We start from the raw sequence: 23,340 nt of genomic DNA on the forward strand, positions 1-23,340 counted from the left end.
AAAAATGGCGATTTGGACATGTTTTGTTGTTATGGCTGTAAAATAGACAGGAAATGCCCTAAATCTGAGAGCTTTGGTCCCTTTTCCCAGGAGTACTTGAACTTGACTTTTACGCATGTGGTTAATGATTATTGCACATTATATGGAATTGTCAGCAGTTTAAAAGAAGAAAAACACAAAAACAGATTTGTTTTTTATGGCTTTTATGAGAAGAAATTTTGTTATTGCTCATGAAGTTTTGATTTGACATTTGAAATGTGAACCTATACATGTTTAGAACAATCACCAGTCATTTTTTGAGTCTAGGACTCTGGGTGTGCAAAACACAGTGCAAAAGATAACTATATACATAGGCAGCAATTAGTGCAAATAAAGGTGGAAAAATGCATTCTCAACATTCTCAGTAACATATTGTTATTGCACATGACAGACACGCACAAATGCCACTATCTAACACTATTTTTTGAAAACAAAACACCACTCTCGCTCGCTCTCCTTGTACTCTCTTCCTTCACTCTCCTTTCTCACTCGTCTTCTGCCAAAGCTGCCATCATATATTGCCGGAAAGCACAGATCCTCAGCTCTCTGTCAGCATTGGAATTTTTGAGATTGAGCAAACATTCGAGGAGTTACAGTGTTGAGAATCCGTGTAGAGGTCTCGCGTTACTTCTGGTGTTTTGCTACGAGTGCCCATGCCATATGGTTGCAAGTACTATAATGAACCATATATGTGCGCATGCCCACAATTCTCAGCTTTCCAACGCCATTGGAATTTTTCAGATTGGACAAACTTTGACAGAGTTACGGTAATAATACTCCGGACATATAAAACACAGCGCTGGTGCCAGCTCAGTAGGTAAAGGGTTAAAGACCCTGTAAAGTGAAAACAGATCTTTATTTAGGTTTGTTGTATGAAAGGTCACTGTGTTATGAACCCCTAAATCAAATTTCAGTCGGATAAATCATCTCTAGGTTTTTAAAATTAAGCTTAAAATCATGAAAAATGAGGCAGTAAAATCTGCTCCAGGATGGTGTGGGCGTGTCTGTTGAATGAGCTGAAGCCACGCCCACTCAGGAGAAATACGATCCTCTCAGACTTAAAAATGCTAAAATCTGAATAGAGGAAAGCACTCAAGCCATTAGCCTGCCCCTTGACCTTTCGTTGACCTTAGAAGAAGAGACAAAGTCCTTATTCTGGCTCAAATCTCTGTTATGAAATTTTAAATGATCCATAGACCACTGTGGCTGATAGATTTACCTCACTATGAACAAAAAAACAGCATCTAACTGACTGTTAGCTTTCAATAAAGGCGGTGACATCAGCTAACAACAGACTGGACTGAAATGAACTGTTCTGTGATTTTATATTGTGGTGTTAGAGGGGCCTCCCTATCAGGCCTCTCCAGATTTATCTATTTTTGCCCACGTGAGTGTTGAAGTCTCCCAGTAGAGAGGGATGTGACCCTCTCGTTCACCAGCCCGACCAACAGATGCTCGCCTGTGACCCCCCTGACCCCAGGTCTGGCTCCAGTTTCCCACATCTGGGCGAGGTATCTGTTCTACTGAAGTGCTGTTTCATGGTGGGTATCTGAGTCAGTGCAGGCAGTCTATGTGGATATTGGAGGTTACACTCAGCATGAGCTTCACAGGTGCCTTTAAATTTCCAAATGCCTGAAAAGTGTTTAACTGTTGGCTTTTGCTAAACTGAATTCAACATAGCAAACTTGACAGTTCAATTTTTCCCCATTACCAATCATACACCTCAAATGTGTTTGCATCATGGCATTACTGAGCCAAAGACCGCATCCAAAGAGCAGAAAAGAGGAGAGGAAAGAATTAAACACAGGATCTCTGCTGTCAGCCAAAGCCCTGTGGCATTTATCTGGACAGGTGTGTGTATGTTTCTGCATGTGAACTTTCTTGTGTGTTGTGCTCAGCTGGTGCTCAGGTGTCCTTGGCTTGAACTTGACTCTCTCCTCATGAATCAATCTCCACTCTAGGGTTATCCAGCAGTGTGTGTGCGAGCGTAAAAGAGGCAGGTTAAGTCTGGCCGGGAAGGTATTAACTTCTGATTGATTCATTTGGCTCTAATCCACCTCTCTGTGAAAGGTGCAGCTCACCTCCCTCCTTTTTTGGAACATTATTTACTCGATATTTTCACTCAGCTCAGTTCTGGACATAAAAGCCTAAAAATCCTTTGGCCATTTCAGCTCCTCGTGACTGTGTTTATTTACCATCAGAGACCCATGTGACGATAATCCCTCTGCTCCCTGGAACTGTCTGCAATCTGTCCTTTTTGTTTCAAAATTATGAGGAAAAAACACTGAAAGAACCATTTGTTTGTTCACTTTTTAAAGTCAAATTATAAAAGTTTTAACTCATTGAGTGCCAGCCCTTTTATAAAATGGAAAGTGGCTTGTGCCAGTGTTTTTGGCCATTTTGAATCATCTTTCAAGCCCCACAGAATATTTTGTACTATGACTCTGAAAACACCAAATAGCTCAAATGAAAGAAGAAACTCTCTATTTCATCATGGAAAAAAAAACCAAAACATTTGTTTGCACCTTGTTCTGTTCTTGATTTATCTGAAGTTGAATAGAGGCTAGTTTCACCAAAAAGAGCAATTCTTTTCTAGAAGCTGAGAAAAATACATTTTATGGAAAGAGAGTCTGTCAAGCAAAACAATGATTTGAATGTTATAATTTTGCCTTCAGTGACATAAAAAACATCTGAAAATTGTATTACAAATGTTTTTTTATTGTAAAATAAATAACAATGCTTCCAGTCACTGTCATTCACACTCTGGAAATGGACAGCCTCCACGGGACCCCCCTATACGCCCACGTCCTCTCCTGCTTGCGTGTCCCCTGGCACTACCTGTAAATTATAGAAGTAATATAATACAAAATATGCTATATATTGCTATATATATATATATATATATATATATAATATATGATATAGATTTTTTTTGTTGTTTTTTTGTTTTTTTTGTGCTTTTTCTGCCAACAACGGTGTTGTAGAACTGCATGGGGCTTGCTCTTCTCTCAAGTCTGCTTCTGAAATCACTGAAGCATGAGTGATGGTTTCATTGGACAAATCTGGCTGAATAATCAGTGGGTTCCTAACGTTAACTTACCTCCATTGCTCTGGGACGGAGAACAAGATCCGCTCCGCTCACTCGGCAGCGATTCCTCAGAGTCTGGGTCGGAAAAGTCCATCTCTGAAGTGTCATTGCTGTATGTATCAAGCTGGCGAGCGGCTGCCTTTTTCCTCCGATGCACGGGGGAGACCTCGCGGCATTCTTTAGCCTCTTGGCCGGCTGAGGCAGATGAATGGCCGCGCTGATCCCTGGATTCGCTGTCGTTAAGTTCAGTGTCAGTTTCAGTGAGTAAGCGATTTCTCAGGCAAAAGTTTAAAGTTTTCTCAAGCGTCTATTTTAGAACTACTAGCTTAGATTAGCTCTGATTGCTCTGCTCTTTGACCCCAGGGTCTCCACCTCTTATCTCTGTGGCTTTGATCTACCGTCTCTTCTGTGTCTTGACCATAGACATCCGACTACGTATCCCAGAAGCCCTAAAATTACTCACAGGGCGCGTGAGAGCCCCCCTTGTGCCAGCCGCCGAAAAACACTGACACATATATATGTCAATGGCACTCAAGCGCTGGTTTACATGTGACGTATATATACATCAATGGCACTCAATGAGTCAATATGATTATAGGAGGAACATCTTAAACATTCAATTATTTTAATAGTGTATTTTCAACAAAAGTTAATATTCAGACTCACTATTCGAAAACTCTAATTCCAGATCAGACTGTCTTTGTAGTGGATATAAAACAGTCACTAAGCTAAAAAGTCTAACTCCAGTGGAAAAGCATTAAACAGTGGTATTTTAAGTTTAAAAGGGCTTAAAACTGATTTGAAAGGGGTTGAAATAACAGTATGGTCATAAAAATGTTATTGTATTTTGTTAAACTTATTTAAGTTTATATCTGCTATCGATTAGTTTTGTATTGAAATTTGTTTGTTTTGGTGTACTTCAGGATTTGACCGCTAGGGGGAGTAGGTTGACTGCGCCTCATTTATTACACTGTTGAATGAGAGCCAGCAACAACGTGTCTGTCTTTCTTCGTCATCTCTCCACTTTACAGGTCAGAAAGCACAGTTAAAAACGAATGAAACTACGTATAAAAGGTTACTGTAGTTCCAAGATAAATGTTAACATTAAAGTAAGTCGATGTTATATTGTTTAAGTACTTTTATTTATTGCTGGAAACTTAAAAGCGGCATACGGGCAGAACATGTTTGCTAGCTTAACTCTATTCAGAGCATGGCAGATTCAGCACAGCCTAGCAAGAGTGTGTGTATTTTTACCTCCACCAAGGAGGTTATGTGATTGGCAGGGTTTGTTAGTTAGTTAGTTAGTTTGTCAGTTAGTTAACTAGTTAACTAGTTAGTTAGTTATTTTGATAGCAACAAATGTCAGAAATGGCATAAGGAAGAACTAATTAGATTTTGGGAATGATCTGTATCACCGTCTGGATCCAGGAATTTTTTAAAAGATTCTGTACTATTGGGAGATTAGGGCTAATGGTGGAGGTCTGCGCTGTTACCATTTTACACCAGGAGATGGCGGACATGAGCAACTTCAATCCCATCAGCATGTTGTTGGTGTGTTTCTATTCAAAGTTTTGGAGCTTATAGAGTTTGAAAGACGCACACCCAGTCGAGGAGATGAGTCGGAGCGTAACAGAGAGAAAGACAGCGAATTGTAGCGAGAATACTCACAATGCTGGGAGGAACAGAGGAATATTCACCCTCTGCCATGACTTCCAGTCGTCTGGTGAGACCATGGGTGAGACTGTCAGTGCATCTGTTGGCATCGGCAGGCAATTCCACCATGACAGTCCACCCGTAGCAAAGCCAGTGCTTTGCCTCACCATGTTTCTACCACACTGGGGAGGGAGTAATCGGCGAATGCTGTGGTGGGGGGCACATGGGCCGGATCCAGGAAATTTTTTAAATGATCCTTACTATTGAGAGATAGTGCTAATGGCAGAGGTCTGCGCTCTCCGAGTGCTTTTCTAGTCTGTTTAGTATTTCTTTGCTAAAAAATCGTACTGCTAAGTGTATTTTATAAAATGCAGGGAAGTTTAAATTATAATTCTTTTGTTTTGTACTGACAGAATGAATGTGAATTCTTATTTGTTTACAAGGATTATTTTTTGTATTTTTGGTCATAAGGAAAAATGCATGTCCTGCCAAGTAGAGTTTTGGAACTTTTTGAACATGTACTGTACATTTATTAAAGTGAAATTCATTACACTGTTGAATGAGAGTCAGCAACACAGCATGTCTTTCTTCTGCATCTCTCCCCTTTACAGGGGTGTAACATCTCCATCAGAAAACATGCAAAAGCCAATGAGAGCAAGCACATTGGCACGGGTCACCACCCAGATGGTTAATATGCAGAATTTAAAAAAAGCGAAGAAATGAAGCTTTAAGGTAAGTAGCAGAAAGGTCAAAAGAACACATAGGTCATGTTAGAGCAGCTTTGAACTCTTTTAAAACTATCTCTTCCTGCATATTTCCATTGTGATGAAACTGCAGCCAATTCTTGCCCACCAGGGACCGAATGGCTGAGAGAAGGAGAAAAATTGCAGGTTGTATTTTTCTCATCTTCACTTGCTCTTACTACGAGTAATTATGAAGTCTAAGAGGGAGGGAGGACTAGAAAGGCAATTATGATTAATTAGCTGCTCCGTGTGTGCATACAGAGGTGCAGAACCGCTTAGATCTCATTTGTGCAGCAGTCTCACTGCTTATCTTTCTGCTTGTGTTTTGTTTTTGCACTTACAGGACTGTGTTGGTATCTTTAACCCTAGAAAAAAATGTTCAACACCCACATCTTATAAAAGAGAACTGGTTTTCATAAAAGACTTTCTTTCAGGTGTCACAAATTTCCTGTTCAGTCTGAGACGTCGATGATTAAATTTTTAGAACTCCTACTGAATAGAAACAAAAGTGTAGACTTCTTTTAATGTGAAATTCCAGGAGAATAATCATTCCAACAAACATTTAAAACACAAATCATGCCCTGAAAAATCATCAGTGACAGGATTAGATTTATAAATCAACACTGCCAAACCCCAAAGGTATTTAGTTTTCTGTTTCTATGAACTAAGAAAAAGCTTTAAAACCTCTCATTCAAGTCAGTGAATAGTCTCTGACGTCTTGTTCTTCATTCATTTTCTTATGTAACACCGGCTAAACAGTAACCTTTCAAAGGCAGAGAGAGACAGAGATGAGTCAGTGCTTAAGTCGTTTTATTGATTATTAGTCAGCCTGATCATCTTCTAATCATAAGGATTGACAAAGTAGATTTTATATGAGGTGTGATCTGAAAGTCAAAACAGTAACTAAACCCTCAGACCATTTTTCAGATGAAGACCTATCTACAGTATAGAAGCAGTGGCTCTATTACAATGTTAGTCTTGTTTTCTAATAGCCATGCCTCATATATCATCGTGGGACATTCAGGTAGCTCGTGGTAAATCTACATTGAAATGTTATGAAATAATGGCTAAAATCAAATCTGAAAAGCTGATTAGACTCATCAGAGTAGCTCTGTGACTGTTGGGTGGTCTTTAGAGTGACTCTGTGACTGTTGAGTGGTATTTGGAGTGACTCTGTGACTGTTGAATGGTCTTTAAAGTGACTCTGTGACTGTTGAGTGGTCATCAAAGTGACTCTGTGACTGTTGAGTGGTCTTTAGAGTGACTCTGTGACTGTTGAGTGGTCATCAAAGTGACTGTGACTGTTAAGTGGTATTAAGAGTGACTCTGTGACTGTTGAGTTGTCTTTAGACAGATTCTGTGACTGTTGAGTGGTCTTTAGAGTGACTCTGTGACTGTTGAGTGGTCTTTAGAGTGACTCTGTGACTGCTGAGTTATCATCAGAGTGACTCTGTGACTGTTGAGTGGTCTTTAGAGTGACTGTGACTGTTGAGTGGTCTTTAGAGTAACTCTGTGACTGCTGAGTTATCATCAGAGTGACTCTGTGACTGTTGAGTGGTCTTTAGAGTGACTCTGTGACTGTTGGGTGGTCTTTAGAGTGACTGTGACTACTGAGTTATCATCAGAGTGACTCTGTGACCGTTGAATGGTCTTTAGAGTGACTCTGTGACTGTTGAGTGGTCTTTAGACGGATTCTGTGACTGTTGAATGGTCTTTTGAGTGACTCTGTGACTGCTGAGTAGTCTTATAGTGACTCTGTGACTGTTGAGTGGTGTTTAGCATGACTCTGTGACTGTTGAGTGGTCTTTAGCGTGACTCTGTGACTGTTGAGTGGTCTTTAGAGTGACTCTGTGACTACTGAGTTATCATCAGAGTGACTCTATGACTGTTGAGTCGTCTTTAGAGTTACTCTGACTGTTGAGTGGTCTTTTAGAAATACTGTGACTGTTGAGTGGTCTTTAGAGTGACTCTGTGACTGCTGAGTGGACTTAAGAGTGACTCTGTGACTGTTGAGTGGTCTTTAGAGTGACTGTGTGACTGTTGAGTGGTCTTTTAGAGTGACTCTGTGACTGCTGAGTGGACTTAAGAGTGACTCTGTGACTGTTGAGTGGTCAACAGAGTGACTGTGACTGTAGAGTGGTTTTCAGAGTTACTCTGATGACCAATATTTTGTCTAATCTTTGACATACCCAGGATTGATATTAAAAAAACACCCCCTTATCCACAACATGTGTTTTCTGGAAAATAATTCTTTTTTTGTGTGTTTTTTCAGAAAAGCTATTGACATCCTGTTATCAGACTGGCATTTAAAGGGTTAAAATCCTAATAATTTTTCAATATTTGATTGTTACAAGTGGAAAAAGATACTAATGTCTACTATTTTTATTGCAGGTTTTTTTTTTTAAGTGGACATTTTTTGTCCTTAATAACTCAAAAGGGTAGTAAATTTTAAATCTGATGCTACACAAAAACTAACAATGCATCAAAGTCAATATATTGGCTAATCATTGACATATCCAAGCTGGATTTAGAAAAAATGCCCCAGCCATCCATTTTAGCTTTATCATAACAAAACAACATTGACTTTAAGTAATTAAACTGACTTTTAAAGGGTTAAAATCCTCAAAATGACTGAATGTTTGGTAGTTTTGAGCACAGCTGAAGTTGTTTAAGAGATGTATGCAAAAAAAGCTCAAAAAAATCTTAATCTGCTGAGTTTTTATAGCAGTTTTTTGGAAGTGGACATTTTGTCCTTAATGACTTCAAAGGGTAGTAAATTTGTTTCAGTGTTCTCCTGACCTATAAGAGCGAATTGAAATTTGAATTCCAAAATTTGTCAAGAAAGAAACTTTGTTACAAAAAACTGGATCATATGCACTAACACAGCCAAAATGGTGAGCTGAGAAAGAGGAAAAAATTGTCCGAATGGACAAAAATATCCTTTGTGATCCCTGAGGGTAAAATCTTGATTGTTTAAATGCTTTTTTCAGTTTTATTTTTATTTTATTAGTGTTTAATTCCTGCACATTGAGAGCAAAACTAAACGGAGTCAAATTCCTTGTGTGAGCATACTTGGCCAATGAAGCTGATTCTGATAAATACAGTTAATAGGCTGGGCTTGGAGAGAACTTGCACAGGCTGAGGAAGGGTCAGGCTTGAATTTTCAGGCTAAATTTAAGCTCCTCTTTGGGATGTAAAGAGAGGGCTCAAACTGATGGTGAGAATGAAGCTGGATGGAGGGCAGGGTTACGGATGGAGAAGCAACAAACGCCACGGGCTGGCCCTTAAAGACATTAAACTTTTAAAGAAAGAATTAGATTTATTTTGGTCGATTTGATTTCCTCCAGCTAAATGAATAAACACGCTGCTCAGTGAGCCATTGGCTTTGTGTATAAAACTGTTGATATTGCACTAATCCTTAACAGATGTGCTAAAGTAATTCTCTCTGTCATGTCTCTGAGTGAAACAATCTGAGCCTGTCAAACACTTGAGGAAGATATTTTCTGATTGGCTGGATTTCCCCTCAAGGATGCATTTGCTGCCATGACAGCTGTTTTTGGGCGACAGCTGAGCCAGTCTGGAGCTGCGACAAAATTTAACCCCATTTGTCATGACGACACTTTTCATATGAAAGCTTCTAGGTATGAATGAATGGCTATAAAAGAATTTCAGAACGGTTTATGGTAGTATGTTTGTCATCATCCTTGTATAGCAGGAATAAAATAAAGAAAACTTATGTTTATTCACCCATATATTTAAAAAATAAATATACTTAACCTTTATCTAACCAAGAAAACCTCTCTGAGAATAAAATTTCTTTTTCAAGAGAGTCATGGCCAAGACAGGCAGCAGCAGCTTTATTGTAGCATCCATCCGTCCGTTTTCTATATTGCTTATTCTGTTGGGTGTCACGGGGGCTGGAGTCTATCCCAACAATCACTGGGCGAGAGACGGGGTACACCATGGACTGGTCGCCAGTCAATCGCAGGACTAAGATATAGAGACAGACAACCAGGCACACTCACACTCAACCCTACGGCCAATTTAGAGCCACTGATTAACCTAACGAGCATCAGTCAATCAATCAATCAAACTTTATTTATAAAGCACTTTTCATACATAACAGGTAACTCAAAGTGCTTTACATAGACAAAATAAAAGCATTCCCTCAAACCCACCCACACACCCCCACCTTTTGCTTAACATACACAATTAAAGTCATTCCGTCACACCCGCAACCACCCTATCCCATTATCAACCACCCCACAGACAACAGTTACATGTGCACCCACTCACACACACTGTTTCACAAACATGCACACACACACACAGACTAAAATAGTGGACATTAGGCTGAGTACAAGAGGCTGTGTACAGATGAGCATGTCTTTTGTGGTGATAGGAAGTTGGCGTACCCGGAGAGAACCCATGCATGCATGGGAAGACCATGCAAACTCCACATGGAGAGCTCCTGACCTTGAAGCCAACCAGAAACCTTCTTGCTGTGATGCAACAGCACTAACCCCTGCGCCGCCGTGCAGCTCCAGGTCATCTAACATCTCTAAAAGCATCCTATCAGACCATTCAGGTCCTTTATTTCATTCCAAGCAAATGAAGCAGCAAATCTAAAACCTATTTTCAAAGTTTAATTCAAGCCTTGGAACACACAGTTAGAAATTATTCTTGGACCAAAGCTTGCAATATTCAGAGCACTTCTAATTGACGTATTTAGGAGATGTAAAGGAAGTGGACCAAGAATAGTCTTATGAATAAGACTCTTCCAGTGTTTTTGTCTATGTGTAGACATTAAGGGTGTAACGGTACAGAAAAATTTCGGTTCGGTACGTACCTTTTTGAAGTCACAGTTTCGGTATGTTTTTGGTACGGTGATTGAAGCAGATAAATAAAATTTAATTTTAATTCTTTAATTAAATTGTATTAAAATAAATAGGCTGCATAAATTACATTTAAATTATAAATAATGCTGCAATCTCCCTCAACAAGTTCTTCAATGATTAAAATTATTAAGAAATACATTTTTGAGTAACTAGGTTATTTTCATTGATATATTGACATATTTATACCCATTCTTTAAACACTAAAATTTTCTAGCTAACTTGAACGCATCATCACACAACCGCAACTTACCGTGTTAAGTATGGAAATCAGCGTCTTTTTTGCCGATTTTAACAAGGACTTCAGCACTGGATTACTTTTTAAACCAATGGGACTTACTACAAAGTTGGGGAGAACTTTTCACAGCCCATCTTGGAGGATAAAGAGGTTAGAGCCTTTGAAATCAGAGGATAACTTTACCTACACAGCTGCAGAGTCCCTCTCTCACTCCTCCGAGGTTGAAGGTAAAGTGATTCACAGAGTCAGAGCACCATTGCTATACGGGTGATTTAAATGAAGCCAGCGGCTCTTCTAACTCCACATGCACCATCACTCTTCTTCGTTTGTTTTTGTAACTGCTCCTTTTTCTGTAGTGACGGTTGCTGGCAGCTTTTAGGCTCATTGCCACCACCTGGATTGAAGTGAGAACTTGACTTTTTTTTTAATACTCACTTGGACGTATTTGTCCTATGACTGTGTGCACCGAACCATGACGGCTGTACCGTGACAGTATGGGACGAATACAAACACCGTTACACCCCTAGTAGACATAGAAGACCATCCCACATGTTCAAATAATAAACAGTGATGAGTAAGGGCTCCAAGATTAGTGATGGACCTCAGAGCTCCATGATGCAGTGTCTAGAGCATGAGAGTAGGCGTGCATGTAAAAAACATCATACACCATAGTCCAGCACAGACACAAAAATGACAGCAACCAGTCTCAGACGAAAAACCCAGTTCCCAGACTCATAAACCCAGACTCAATCCTGCACCCTGAGAAGAGACGATTTAGATAGAGTTCAGTGGCTCAGACTTGGCATTTGCATGACTTTTGTTTAGTCTGTATATAAAAAAGTTTCAAATTATAAAACAGGGTTCCCCAATTACTTTTTCCCGAGGGCCAAAATATTTCAAGGACACAAAACCGAGGGCCAGACATTGGATTTTTTTTAAATTTTCTATTTGGCTTCTTTAGACAGAGGATTTACTTGCAAGTAATCTAAACAGGCCAGTCATGAATATGCTGTCCTTATATCAGGTAGCAATTTTTGTTGCATTTCTAATGTTTTTAAGACCCACTGATGCTAAATTTACAAGACTGGAATATTCATTATAAATATTCATTCAGCATGATTGTTTTGTTCGTTATGTTCATCCTATAAATTTTCCTCATGATTATACCCGTAATTCTAATGAAATATGACCTTTTCCTCCTATTCTTAGACAAAAGTTAGTCATTATTCATTAACCTCCTGATAAGTGTTCTCAAACGTGCATCATTAACGTTTACCCTGTTATTTTCCTGCAGCTTGACTGGCAGTATGAAATAAACCATACCCCATTTGCTGCTCTCCAGGATGCAAGGCAATTAAAGAGCAGTATTTCTCCCTCTCATGAAGTAGGTCGCGCCTAATTGCATTTGAAGATGAGGAGCGGGAACATACTGAGGCAGAAATTACATGCAAGGCTTGTCACAACAGCTGTATTAATAAACATGAAGACAAAATGCCTGTGGAGTTTGTGGTCTGATGTCTTTTGACAGCACATTCATTTGGCTTTTAAATTAAAAATGCATCAAAATGCCTATATGAGTTTGCAGCTTTGCATAGAGTGAAAAATAAACCAGAGTGCAGCTGATTTATCGAGGGAATACTTTTGCATTTCTCTCTATTGGATTAAAAACAAGAAGCTTGTCATTGCTGTCATTTTAATCTTCTCTCTAACAAAGCTTGTTGCAGAATAGACTGATTAAAAAGTTAATTATGTGCACTGCGGTAACTATTTAATTGAGCAATGAAAAAATGAGATATCTTCTTTCACCAATGTCCGCTTGCTAAGCACACATCAGCTCTGTGTTCTCCGATTACGCGTAATTGTTTTTTCACCCTTAATGGACCTCTGGATTCAAACAGGGTTTTAGCTTGCAGCCAATGAGGAGTGTTATTAAGGTCAAATTTATTAAACTCTCTGATTGGGTTATGAAAATGAGTTTTGTCTGAAGCTGAGGAGATATTAAAGCGTCTTTGTTTATAATTAATCACCTGATAAGACTCATATTGACTCCGGTCCACTGTAGCCTGGAGCTGAGAGCCTTCTGGGATTTCTTCCTTTCTTTATGCCCCTTTTATTTAACCAGGTAGGATTTTTATTAGGATTAAAATCTTCCTTTTTTCAAGACAGTGCCAGCAAAGCATGCAGCATTAAATCATTGTTACAACAAAGCAACAATACAAACAGTATAAACGGACAAAGACAAATGTTAACGGCTGCAAAAAAGCACATAAAAATATCCACTTACTGTGCATATGCAGGTGCTGGATTCTTAAAATTACCATGGTAGAATAAGAGTAATAAAACACATGCAAAGTGCTGTCTAACAGCGTGTTTTTATCAGATTGAGAGTAATGACTTGTCTCCGTTTCTGGACACTGCAAATGTAATTTGGCTGAATTATTTTAGCTCAGCACAGTGGCTTTAAAAAGTCTATGCACCTCTGTTAAACCTTGACATTCTTTAATATATCATTTTAGAATTTCATCTACCTACGACATCCACAAAACTGTTTAAAAGGCTCAAAATGCTAACCTTGCAAATCAGATGGATATGCCGGTTTTCTTGTTTTTCCACTGGCGAATCCATCTTGCAAAGCTCCCATCTGAACTGTTTTGGCCCAGTTAGAAAATGACAGGACCAATCAGCTATGAGGGGCAGTACTTTCAGCCGTAGCGGAGTCATGACGTAAACAAGCAGCAGCCAGAGCTGGTGCAGCTATGGAGGAAGAGATTAGCGTGGATGCTGCTAAAGCGCCAGTTTTATCAGAACTTGACGACATTTCTTCTTTAAAGAAGAACAAAGAACAGCAGTGAGTTTTTTTCTTTTCAAAAATGACAAAAGTCGAGTACTCACATGTCTATAGTCGCCATGTTTCGCGTTATTCCTCAGTAGCTGCGCACGTGCAGCTTGCTAGCGGCTACGCCACGTGTTTCGTTGCTCTGATTGGCCCATAGAGATGTGATGGACAGAACGTTCACCTAATCATACTCCAAGGATTTTTTAAAGCCTCTGCCTTTTCTCAAATGTTTCCTATTGAAGCTTTCTCAGATGGATGTGTGAAACACATCCATCTGGCGTGTCAGGTTATCAAAATGCACTGTTCCACATTATTATGCACAACAGTGTTTCAAAACATTTTATAGGTTCTAAAGAACTGAAAATAGTCATTTCTTGAATTCGCAGCATTATGAGGTCACATTAACTGAAATCAAACATCAAAAACATCATAACAGGCCAAGTTCCATGTTAACATAGCAGCCTTTCTTTGACATCACCTCCACTATTCTTGCATCCATTGAACTTGTGAGTTTTTGGAGACTTTCTGCTTGAAATTCTTTTCAGGATGTCAGAATATCCTCCCAGAGCTGCTGTTTTGATGTGAACTGCCTCCCACCCTCATAGATCTTTAGCTTGAGGATGCTCCAAAGGTTCTCAACAGGGTTGAGGTCAGGGGAGGATGGGGGCCACACCATTTGCTGTCCTTTTATGCCCATAGCAGCCAATGACACAGAGGGATTCTTTGCAGCATGAGATGGAGCATTGTCATGCATGAAGATCATTTAGCTACAGAAGGCACAGTTCTTCTTTTTGTGCCATGGAAGAAAGTGGTCAGTCAGAAGGTCTAGATACTTTGCCGAGGTCATTTTCACACCTTCAGGGACCCTTAAAGGGTCTACCAGCTCGCTACCCATGATTCCGGCCCAAAACATGACTCCACCCCCACCTTGCTGACATCACAGCCTTGTTGGGACATGGTGGCCATCTACCAACCATCCACTCCTCCTCCATCTGGACCATTCAGGGTTGCACAGCACTCACCAATGAACAAGACTGTTTGAAAATGAGTCTTTCTGGGCCCACTGCAACTGTTTCTGCTTGTGAGCATTGGTTAGGGGTGGCTGAATAGTAGGTTTATGCACGACTGCAAGCCTCTGGAGGATCCTACACCTTGAGGTTGGTGGGACTCCAGAGTCACCAGCAGCTTCAAATACCTGTTTGCTGCTTTGTAATGGCATTTTAGCAGCCTGTCTTGATCTGCTTAATCTGATGAATTTGTTTGTCAGAAACCTTCCTCATTATGCCTTTATCTGCACGAACCCATCTGTGCTCTGAATCAGCCCCAAATTTTTCCACAGTATGATGATCATGCTTAAGTTTACCAGAAATATCTAATGTTTTCATTCCTTGTCCAAGACTATTTGACTGTTTGAGGCTTTTCAGCAGCAGAGATCCTTTTTCTTTCCCATATTGCTGAAACCTGTGACCTGCTTAATAATGTGGAACATCCTTCTTGAGTAGTTTTCCTTTAATTGGACTCGCCTGGCAAACTAATGATCACAGGTGTCTGAGATTGATTTCAGTGATCCAAAGAGCCCTAAGACACAGTACCATCCATGGGTTTAACTGAAAAACAAGAGTGAATGTTTATGACACTAAAATCCAATTTGCATAATAATATGGGACACGGTGCACAGATAAATATGGGCTGAAATTCAGAGCTGTATGCAGCTGAGCTTTTGTATCTATCATGGCAACCAGGCAGACTCATACTGATGCATTACAGCAATGATAACACAGATGGCAACCTTGCAAATCAACAGCACAATTCAAAGCAGCCTAAAAAGCATAAAAATGACTCATTGGTTTGAAGTTTAAAAGGGAGGTTTGATCCAGATTTCAAAGAGTGCAGATTACCATCACAAATGTATTGCTGCCATTGTTTTTTAGAGTTAAAAGGATCTTATTTTGTAACTTGGTGTCTGTCAGCCAACCATTAACAGCCAGTTGTGGATCCCCCCTTCAGTCCCTTGGCTCTCCTACTGCTGTTGTCTAACATAAGTGATGGGGGTGGCAGAAAAGTTATGGCGAGCAGCACGCTGCATTATTTGGTTTTTGACCCAGAGAACAAAATAATGGCACAGACACGGTTACTGGGCAGCGTTTCCAAGGCCCTAGTGGTGCTGGACGCAGTAAAAAACATCAAAGACGGGCTTTACAGACAGGCATTGTGGGGGTCTGTGCTTTGCTTGCTCACCTCTGATGACTCACGACTCACTGCTCAGTGGGGCTTTAACTGGAAAAGCACACAAACATCCGCAGGAGCACAGCTGGGGTTCATGGAAACCGTTTCAACAGAACTATTGACAGTAAGTGGCAGATTTTAGAGCCATTTCCTCAGAATTGGATGGCAGAAAAAGGTGTCACATGTGGAGGGACTATCAAACACAAATTCACAGAAGACAAGCTGATGACAACCTGATAGGTACGACCAGAGCGGGAAATAAGTACCCAGAATGCTAGAAAACAGTGTTTGCTTCTTACAATAACATCCCACAAAGGAAAGTCTTATTCTATAAGCATGTCTCTTTCTATAGCTAATTAAACATCAAAATGAACAACACAGACTGATAAGAGGAGCTCTCATAGATAACGCAGCTTTAATGAGCTTTTTAATGCTGGCACAGACTGGTAAAAGTGTTTCCGTTGCAGCTCTAAGTAGATGTGTGTATTCATATTAAGGCTTTAAATAGACATTCTTCCCACCATAGTAAGGATGTGAAGCCCTGCCAGTATAACCAGGAGGAAAGTTAACTTTACAGATTGAAAAATCAAAACAGAAAACACTTTCCCAATGATTTAATGTTCTCATTTTTTTGTTCTGAGTCTTTTTTTTTTTTTTTTTTTTTTTTTTTTTTTTTAATGCGTAATGTGCAAAGCCTTTGGGGATTAGACTCCACTGTGATGACTTTGTGTATCTGAAGATGAGGCAAAAAGCAGGAATAGGACACTCTCCAATCAAGTCTAGACACTGGTGGTGGTGTTGATGAGGGATGCAGGAGTAGACTTCTGAGAAGCAGGCCCAGGAACCAGTGAGGTAGCTTTAAGGAGACTGAGGAATGCAGGATGGGATGAGCAGGATCTGTGAGGATCTGGAATAATTGCTGATTAAAGGTCACATATTTTACCCTTTTAAGACAAGTTTATATTGGTCTCAGGGGTCCTCAGAACCTGCCTGTAAAGTCTGTTGGTGAAAAAAACACTCCAGTATTGGATTTTTGCACGTCTAAAAACCCTCTGGTGTATTACTGAGCTGTCTGACTCCGCCCCTCTCAGGAAATGGATGTGGCTCTCCTGATCCTCAGCTGACAGCTGAGAGGAGTATCAGGAGATGTGGAACTTTCTTCCAAAAGGGGAAGGCCAACCAGGCCTGGAGGCGGTGCTAACTCCCCACATGACATCATGAGGGGAAAATTGTTTCAGCACACAATTTCTGAAGGGGGAGGGTGTTCTGGTATTTGAAAGGATTTTGGACAGGCCAGGGGGACATATTTTTGTTAGAAAAGCCTGAAAAAGGGGACATATTATTGCATAATATGTCCCCTTTGACCAAATGGAGGTGGCTGGGGTGGAGGAGGCACATTGAAACGACAGGCTTGACCAAAAAGAGAATGACAGATTTAAATGTGGCAGTTGCATGATGACTGGTCAGACAAGAATCTGATTAGCTGAATACTTAAGAGAGTGAACGCCCATGATCAGCTGATCACCAGAGCGGGAAGAGAAAAACAATGGAAAAGGGAGTGATATTGATGACTAACAATCCTCCTGCTTGAACTTTCACTGAGCTCCATTGTAGTGGATCCACTGTAAATCACAGTCCAGTTTGTTTCACTGCTGCAGAATTATGTCAACTTTGGTCCGTGCTCACATTAGGAACAATTGGAAAGGACCAAATCATGTGACATACAAGGAAAATACTCTCTGATTGTTTGGGTGTATTAAACAGGTATTTATACACTGGTCTTGGTGAATACTCGATTCTGATTGGCTCTGGAAGGTCCATAGGTGTCCATTAACTTCTGATATATGGCCACCATTTGAACTTCACAAGTAGTTCCAGTCAAAAAATCATTACACTGTTCCAAATGAATGTACAGCAGCAGTTAGATGATAGTAGTAACCATAGCAACCTGAGACAGTCATATTTTCTGACTAGGGAGTACAGCGCGGCCAGCCTAAGGAGGCAACGAACCGGCATCAACCGTCACTTAACTGACATAAAAAAAATGACAGACTTCAGGTTTAAGACTAGTAACGTAAGATGGTCTTATCTTCTATATCTGAGGTACGTCTTGTTTCCAGGCTCACCTTAACTCTGAGAGGGGAGTGCCACAAAAAACTTACTTTCCTCCTGTTCTAACTGCTATAAACTATTGTCAGAAGACTTGAACAACAAAAAACAAAAGAAAGGTACTACTAAGAATTTTTAATTTTAACTACCACAAGGTTCACCTTGCAAAGCAGATAGATTCACTTGTTTCCGTATTTCTCACTGGTGAATTCATCTTGCAATGCTCCAGTCTAAACAGTTTGAGCCTGGTTAGAAAGTGACAGGACCAATCAGCATTGAGGGGCAGTACTTTCAGGCGCAGCAGAGATGTGACCTAAGCAAGCAGCAACAAGAGGCCGGTGCAATTATGGCAGAAGAGATTAGCGTGGATGCTGCTAAAGTGCCAGTTTTATCAGAACTTGACAACATTTCTTCTTCTTTTCAAAACGACAAAAGTCATATACTGACCCTAACCCGTCGCCATGGTTTGCGTTATTCCTCGGTAGCTGTGCACATGCACCTCAGTCGCAGCTACGTCACATGTTTGGTTGCTCTGATTGGCCCGTAAAGATGAGACAGACAGAATGTTCATCCAATCACCCGTCGAGTTTTTTAAAGGCTCTGAACTTTACAAAACACTGTCAATGTGAGGTTTACCAGATGGATCATAAATGCATTTTTAGTCTCTCTCATTTCTCTCTAAATTGAAGATCTGAATGTCTTTTAGGCAGATAAGATTTAAAGAAAAATTGCAATAAAAGGACTAAAAGATAAAATCGGATAAACTCCTGAGCTCTGGCTATGGTGCTGTGATGTTCAGAGAGGTTGATGTTTTCTGGTCCTGTGTGAATGTTTATAGTGTCCAGTCTGGTCCCCTTAATCCCTCACTGAGGAGGGTCTTAGTACAGTTTCTCCTGGCTGGTTCTCAGTCTCACTACCTCCTTATCTTTTGTTGAAAGTCTGTAAAAAAATCATTTTCTCTCAGGCAAGAAAAACCTGGCTACTTTGTGGGATAGTTGATCTAAGAGCAGGAGTTTTACTATTTTGATTACATTTTCTCTTCAACATGTCACAGAGTAAAATAACACATAATAATCTTATTTCTTTTAAAGAGAAATATTACCAATGTTACCAAATTGTAAGATAACTGAATCAGTTCGCTGCTGGATATCCATCATTCTGAGCTGCTGCTGACAGTCATAATACTGATGCTCTCCCTAATTTTTGTCTTTCTAAAAAAAGCTTTTGAATAAAAAAGTTCAGTTTAGTTTGTGTTGCTTCAATGTCGATAAGTCTTAAGGTATAACAACCCTTTCTGCCTATGATAAATCTATACGTGTCAGAAAACAAGGGAAACTTGGGTTAAAAATGGAACATTTCACATGAGGGATTTCAGATACTGGAACAAACTATAACAGAATAAATTTTACCTGTAAGTCAAGTTTTGGGCTGTGGGAAATATTTTACCAGCCTTCCCCCTTTTATTAACTGTTACCATGATTATTCCCCTGTGCAGAGCTGAAAGTTTACCAAGCAGAAACCTCCAGTGTGAAAAGTGAAGCCAATATGGAAATGCAAAAAAAAAAAAAAAAAAAAAAGGCAGTTCCTCAAGTGGCCACTGGAGGCTGATTGCAAGAAACCTGGTGGTCCTATTATCACCAATATTAAAAATCCAGTTTTGACAGTATGAATAAACGTGTTTACAGCCTGAGTGGAAAAAATAAGGTTTGGTCTGTAGAGATTTGGTTTATTACTTTGCATACCCTGTACAAAAAGATTACTTTTTGTTAAGGGTGTGGCGAATCTGAGTGACTGGTGGGTGTTGTGGCCGTTAGCCGGGAGGCTAAAGGCCAGCTTACAGTGCTGTTTTTTGAATGTTTTTTGGGGGGTTGCATGAATAGCTGAACGGATTTAAAGAAAGAAATGAAAACCTAAATACCAAAACATTTTAGTCCTTTCATTTTCAGAATTTTATGATGTTCTGGAAGTCCAGGGGGAAGTTGTGGGGGCCGATATGGCTGACAGTTAATGATGACTGTTACGGCCGCCGCCGTCTGGGGATTTTACCTCCTCTCCTTGTTGAGTGTGTGTGTGGGTGTTCCCGTGTGTGTGCAAGTGCTCTTGTTTAAGTGCCATCTGCAGCTCTTAGGTTGCCTCTGCTAGAAGAGCCTGATTTGGTGATTCTGTCCACCTGCGCTGAAGGAGCCTGATTGGCCTGGAGATCCTGCAGCCCAATCCACCAACCAGAAGGGAGCGCAGAGGATAAAAGGAGCCGGCCACCAGAAGATAGAGCAAGCTGTAGCCAGCCATGCTCGCGTGCCTCTTTGTCAATTGTTGTTAAACTTCTGGTAATTCTGTAAATTTGCTGAGGCACTGGAATTGTGAATTGTCGCCAAATTAGTTCTTTATACATTTAGTTTTACATTGTTAGTTGGGTGCTATTTTATATTTCCTTTTTGCAGTTAGAGTAGTTAGGTTTTTGTTTTCTTTATTTTAGTAAAAGCTTTAGTAACTTCGATAACTCTAGGTTAGAGTCTCTTTTAGTTCTCCTTTTGTCACTTTTACACAGCACTCTTTAGTCCTTAGTTGCCTCACTTTTGTTTATTGTCAAACCAACTTTACTTTTTTGTTAATAAATAACTTTATTTAAACCTTAAACGTCTGGGTTTTTATGTTATTTCCCTTTCCCCACATGAGCTGGTCGTAACAATGACTGAAGCAAAGGCTGTCACTGACGTGCCATACACGTACCATACCGTACCATTTTTTTTGTTTTTTTGTTTTAGAACTTACTACATTATAAAACCTAAACATTTTGAGTTTTAATCTGACTCTATGAAGATGAACAATTCCCCAAAAATAAGAACTTATTAACATTTTTAAGATTTATACACCCAGTCCTGCAATAAATTCAATGACTATTTTGGGCTTATTTGGTGCTACAGATCTTCTTGAGTCCTGGATGCAGTTGTGAGACAGCCACTCTCAGTTCATTTTCAATGTCCAGCTTTGATTTTTTATTTTGTCTTAATTGAGGCATTAGCAGAAAAAAAATATAACCTCAAGGCTCTCATGCCTATCAGTGGGTACTCCTTTTCTACTTTTCCACAGATAATATCTGTGTACATTTTGATGCTTTTTTCTCGAATGACCTGAACCTTTGTGAACCTAAAACCAAGACCTGACCTGACCTCTGTGAACAATTATACCACTAATTTAAATGTGTACAGCCATGTGCATACATTTTAGGCATGAAAGATGCTAAGGATTCATGACTGTGCCCAATGCTTAGCGCATCAGGCGAGGTCAAGCTCAATGGCATGTCTTTCAACGTCTTTTCTACCCTGGTAATACACTTGGATACCGCTGGGGATTTTCGGGCCTTGGGACATTCACAGCTCATCTATGGGCCCATCTATGGTACCCTAGGCCATGCTTGCATGCTACAGCCACCCCTACTCCACCATTAAGGTATGGACTTTGTTATTTTTTTCACCAGAATTTTCTCCCAAGCCCCTAGTAATATGCAAAGACATCAAGACTACAACCAGGGTTGAGCCAATCCTCTGCCCTCCCCACATGTACACCTTAACGCAGCCTCAATTTTTAGGAGAGAGGAAAAGCTTGAAATTCCAAATTGAGCAGGAGCCATTGATCTTATAGCTTGGGCTGGATTAGTCACTGAGCTCCATCATGATTGGTCATCATGCTGTGCTAAAAACAAATGCCACATAAGGCTCTTAGCTCCAATCAGCCCTTTTTTGTTCTCTGTCGCTCTCCTTTTTCAGCGTCTTTGTTCTCCACCCATCCTCATCAGACCACTCATTCACTTCGAGTAACTTTCCATCTCAAACCGACCTGTTAATCAGACATAAATGGGGCTGCTATTCCACATGAACTGCAGCCTTCAAGTAAGAAGGAGCAGTGAAATCCAAAATGCAATCTGCAATGCTGCTGGTAACTGAGCCGATTATGTTTGCAAAAAAAAGTTCAGAAAAAAATCCACTTTGTTAAAATGAGTTTGAGAGGATTATTGAGGATTTACTATTTCAGTGAGATGTATCAGAGACAGAATTAATGACACGGATAAACGCCAGGAAACAAGCTTTTAATTGCACAGAAATGAAGAGACTCTGCCCATGAATGCAGTCAGTTTAAATGTTTTTCACTCACTTGTTGGCAAAAATTATTCTTTTCATGAATTCCAATTATGTGTTTCCATATAAATCTCTCTCGCCTTCGAAATTTGGACCAAATAAAACCCCCCACAGTTATTTGAGACAATTAAATCTGCTTTAGTTACTGCAAAAATGGAATTTTTGTAGATTTAGTAAGCAGCAGAGAAATAAAATAAATAATTGCATGTGGGATTTTTTTTTTTTTTTTTTTTTTTAACCCTTGTGCACCCCTTTAGAAAATGTTGATGTTTCACCCTTTGTGCAAAAAATGCTCAGGTCCTAAAAAGTGCAATAAAAATATTACCTATGCATTTGTTTTTTCATTTTCACTTCATTAAATCTTTAACCACCTCCAGTCCTAAAAATAGCTATTATATTTACATGAATTTCCTATAACCCTTTAATGCTATGTTGGAAAATTGACCCACATGTTTTAAATGATTAAAACACAAGATATGAAATATTTTATATATATTAGGTGCAAACTTTTTTTCCAGGGGAGTTATTACCTCCTTGGATATGTCACTTAATGACAACAACATTAATTTTCATGCAAACAAAAATAACAAAAAATATGCCACCTTTCATCCTCCTTGCAAAGAGTGTTCAGTTCCTAAAAAGTGCTATAAAAATATTAACTATGAAAATTTTTTTTTCACTTTCACTGCATTAAATCTTTTAACCAACTCCAGTCCTGATCATGACTTTTAAATTAATATGCATTTCCTAAGTGATTTTAACCCTTTCATGTCTTTTTGGGAACATCATCGGTATTTTACCATCAAAAACACAAAATATGAAACAATATGAACGAATATATCAAACAAATGTGTGTGAGTGGGTGGGGTGGGGTGTGCAATTGCATTTGTGTGTGTGTGTGTGGGTTGGGGGGGTTGATCTGTGGGCATAAAAAGAGTTGAAGAGATGGGGATGTGCAACATGTGATAAGCAAAACTAGAAACGCACTCAGAGAGCGCAGACCTCCGCCATTAGCCCTATCTCCCAATAGTAAAGAATCCTTCAAAAAAATTCCTGGATCCAGACGGTGATCCGGATCACTCCCAAAATCTAATCAGTTCTTCCTTATGCCATTTCTGACATTTCCTGAAAATTTCATCCAAATCTGTCTGTAACTTTTTGAGTTATGTTGCTGACAAACAAACTAACCAACTAACAAACCCTGCCGATCACATAACCTCCTTGGCGGAGGTAAAAAGACTTTCTATTTCCCTGTGCATAAAGCCACACACCCACACACAAATTATTTTCTCAATACACACATTCATACCACACTTTTACATCAATACCAACACACCCAGACCATTTTTGTTGTAATTATGTATTCTATTGTTAAGC

This window comes from Cheilinus undulatus, linkage group 12 (assembly GCF_018320785.1).
Source record: "Cheilinus undulatus linkage group 12, ASM1832078v1, whole genome shotgun sequence".
Taxonomy (NCBI): Eukaryota; Metazoa; Chordata; class Actinopteri; order Labriformes; family Labridae; genus Cheilinus; species Cheilinus undulatus.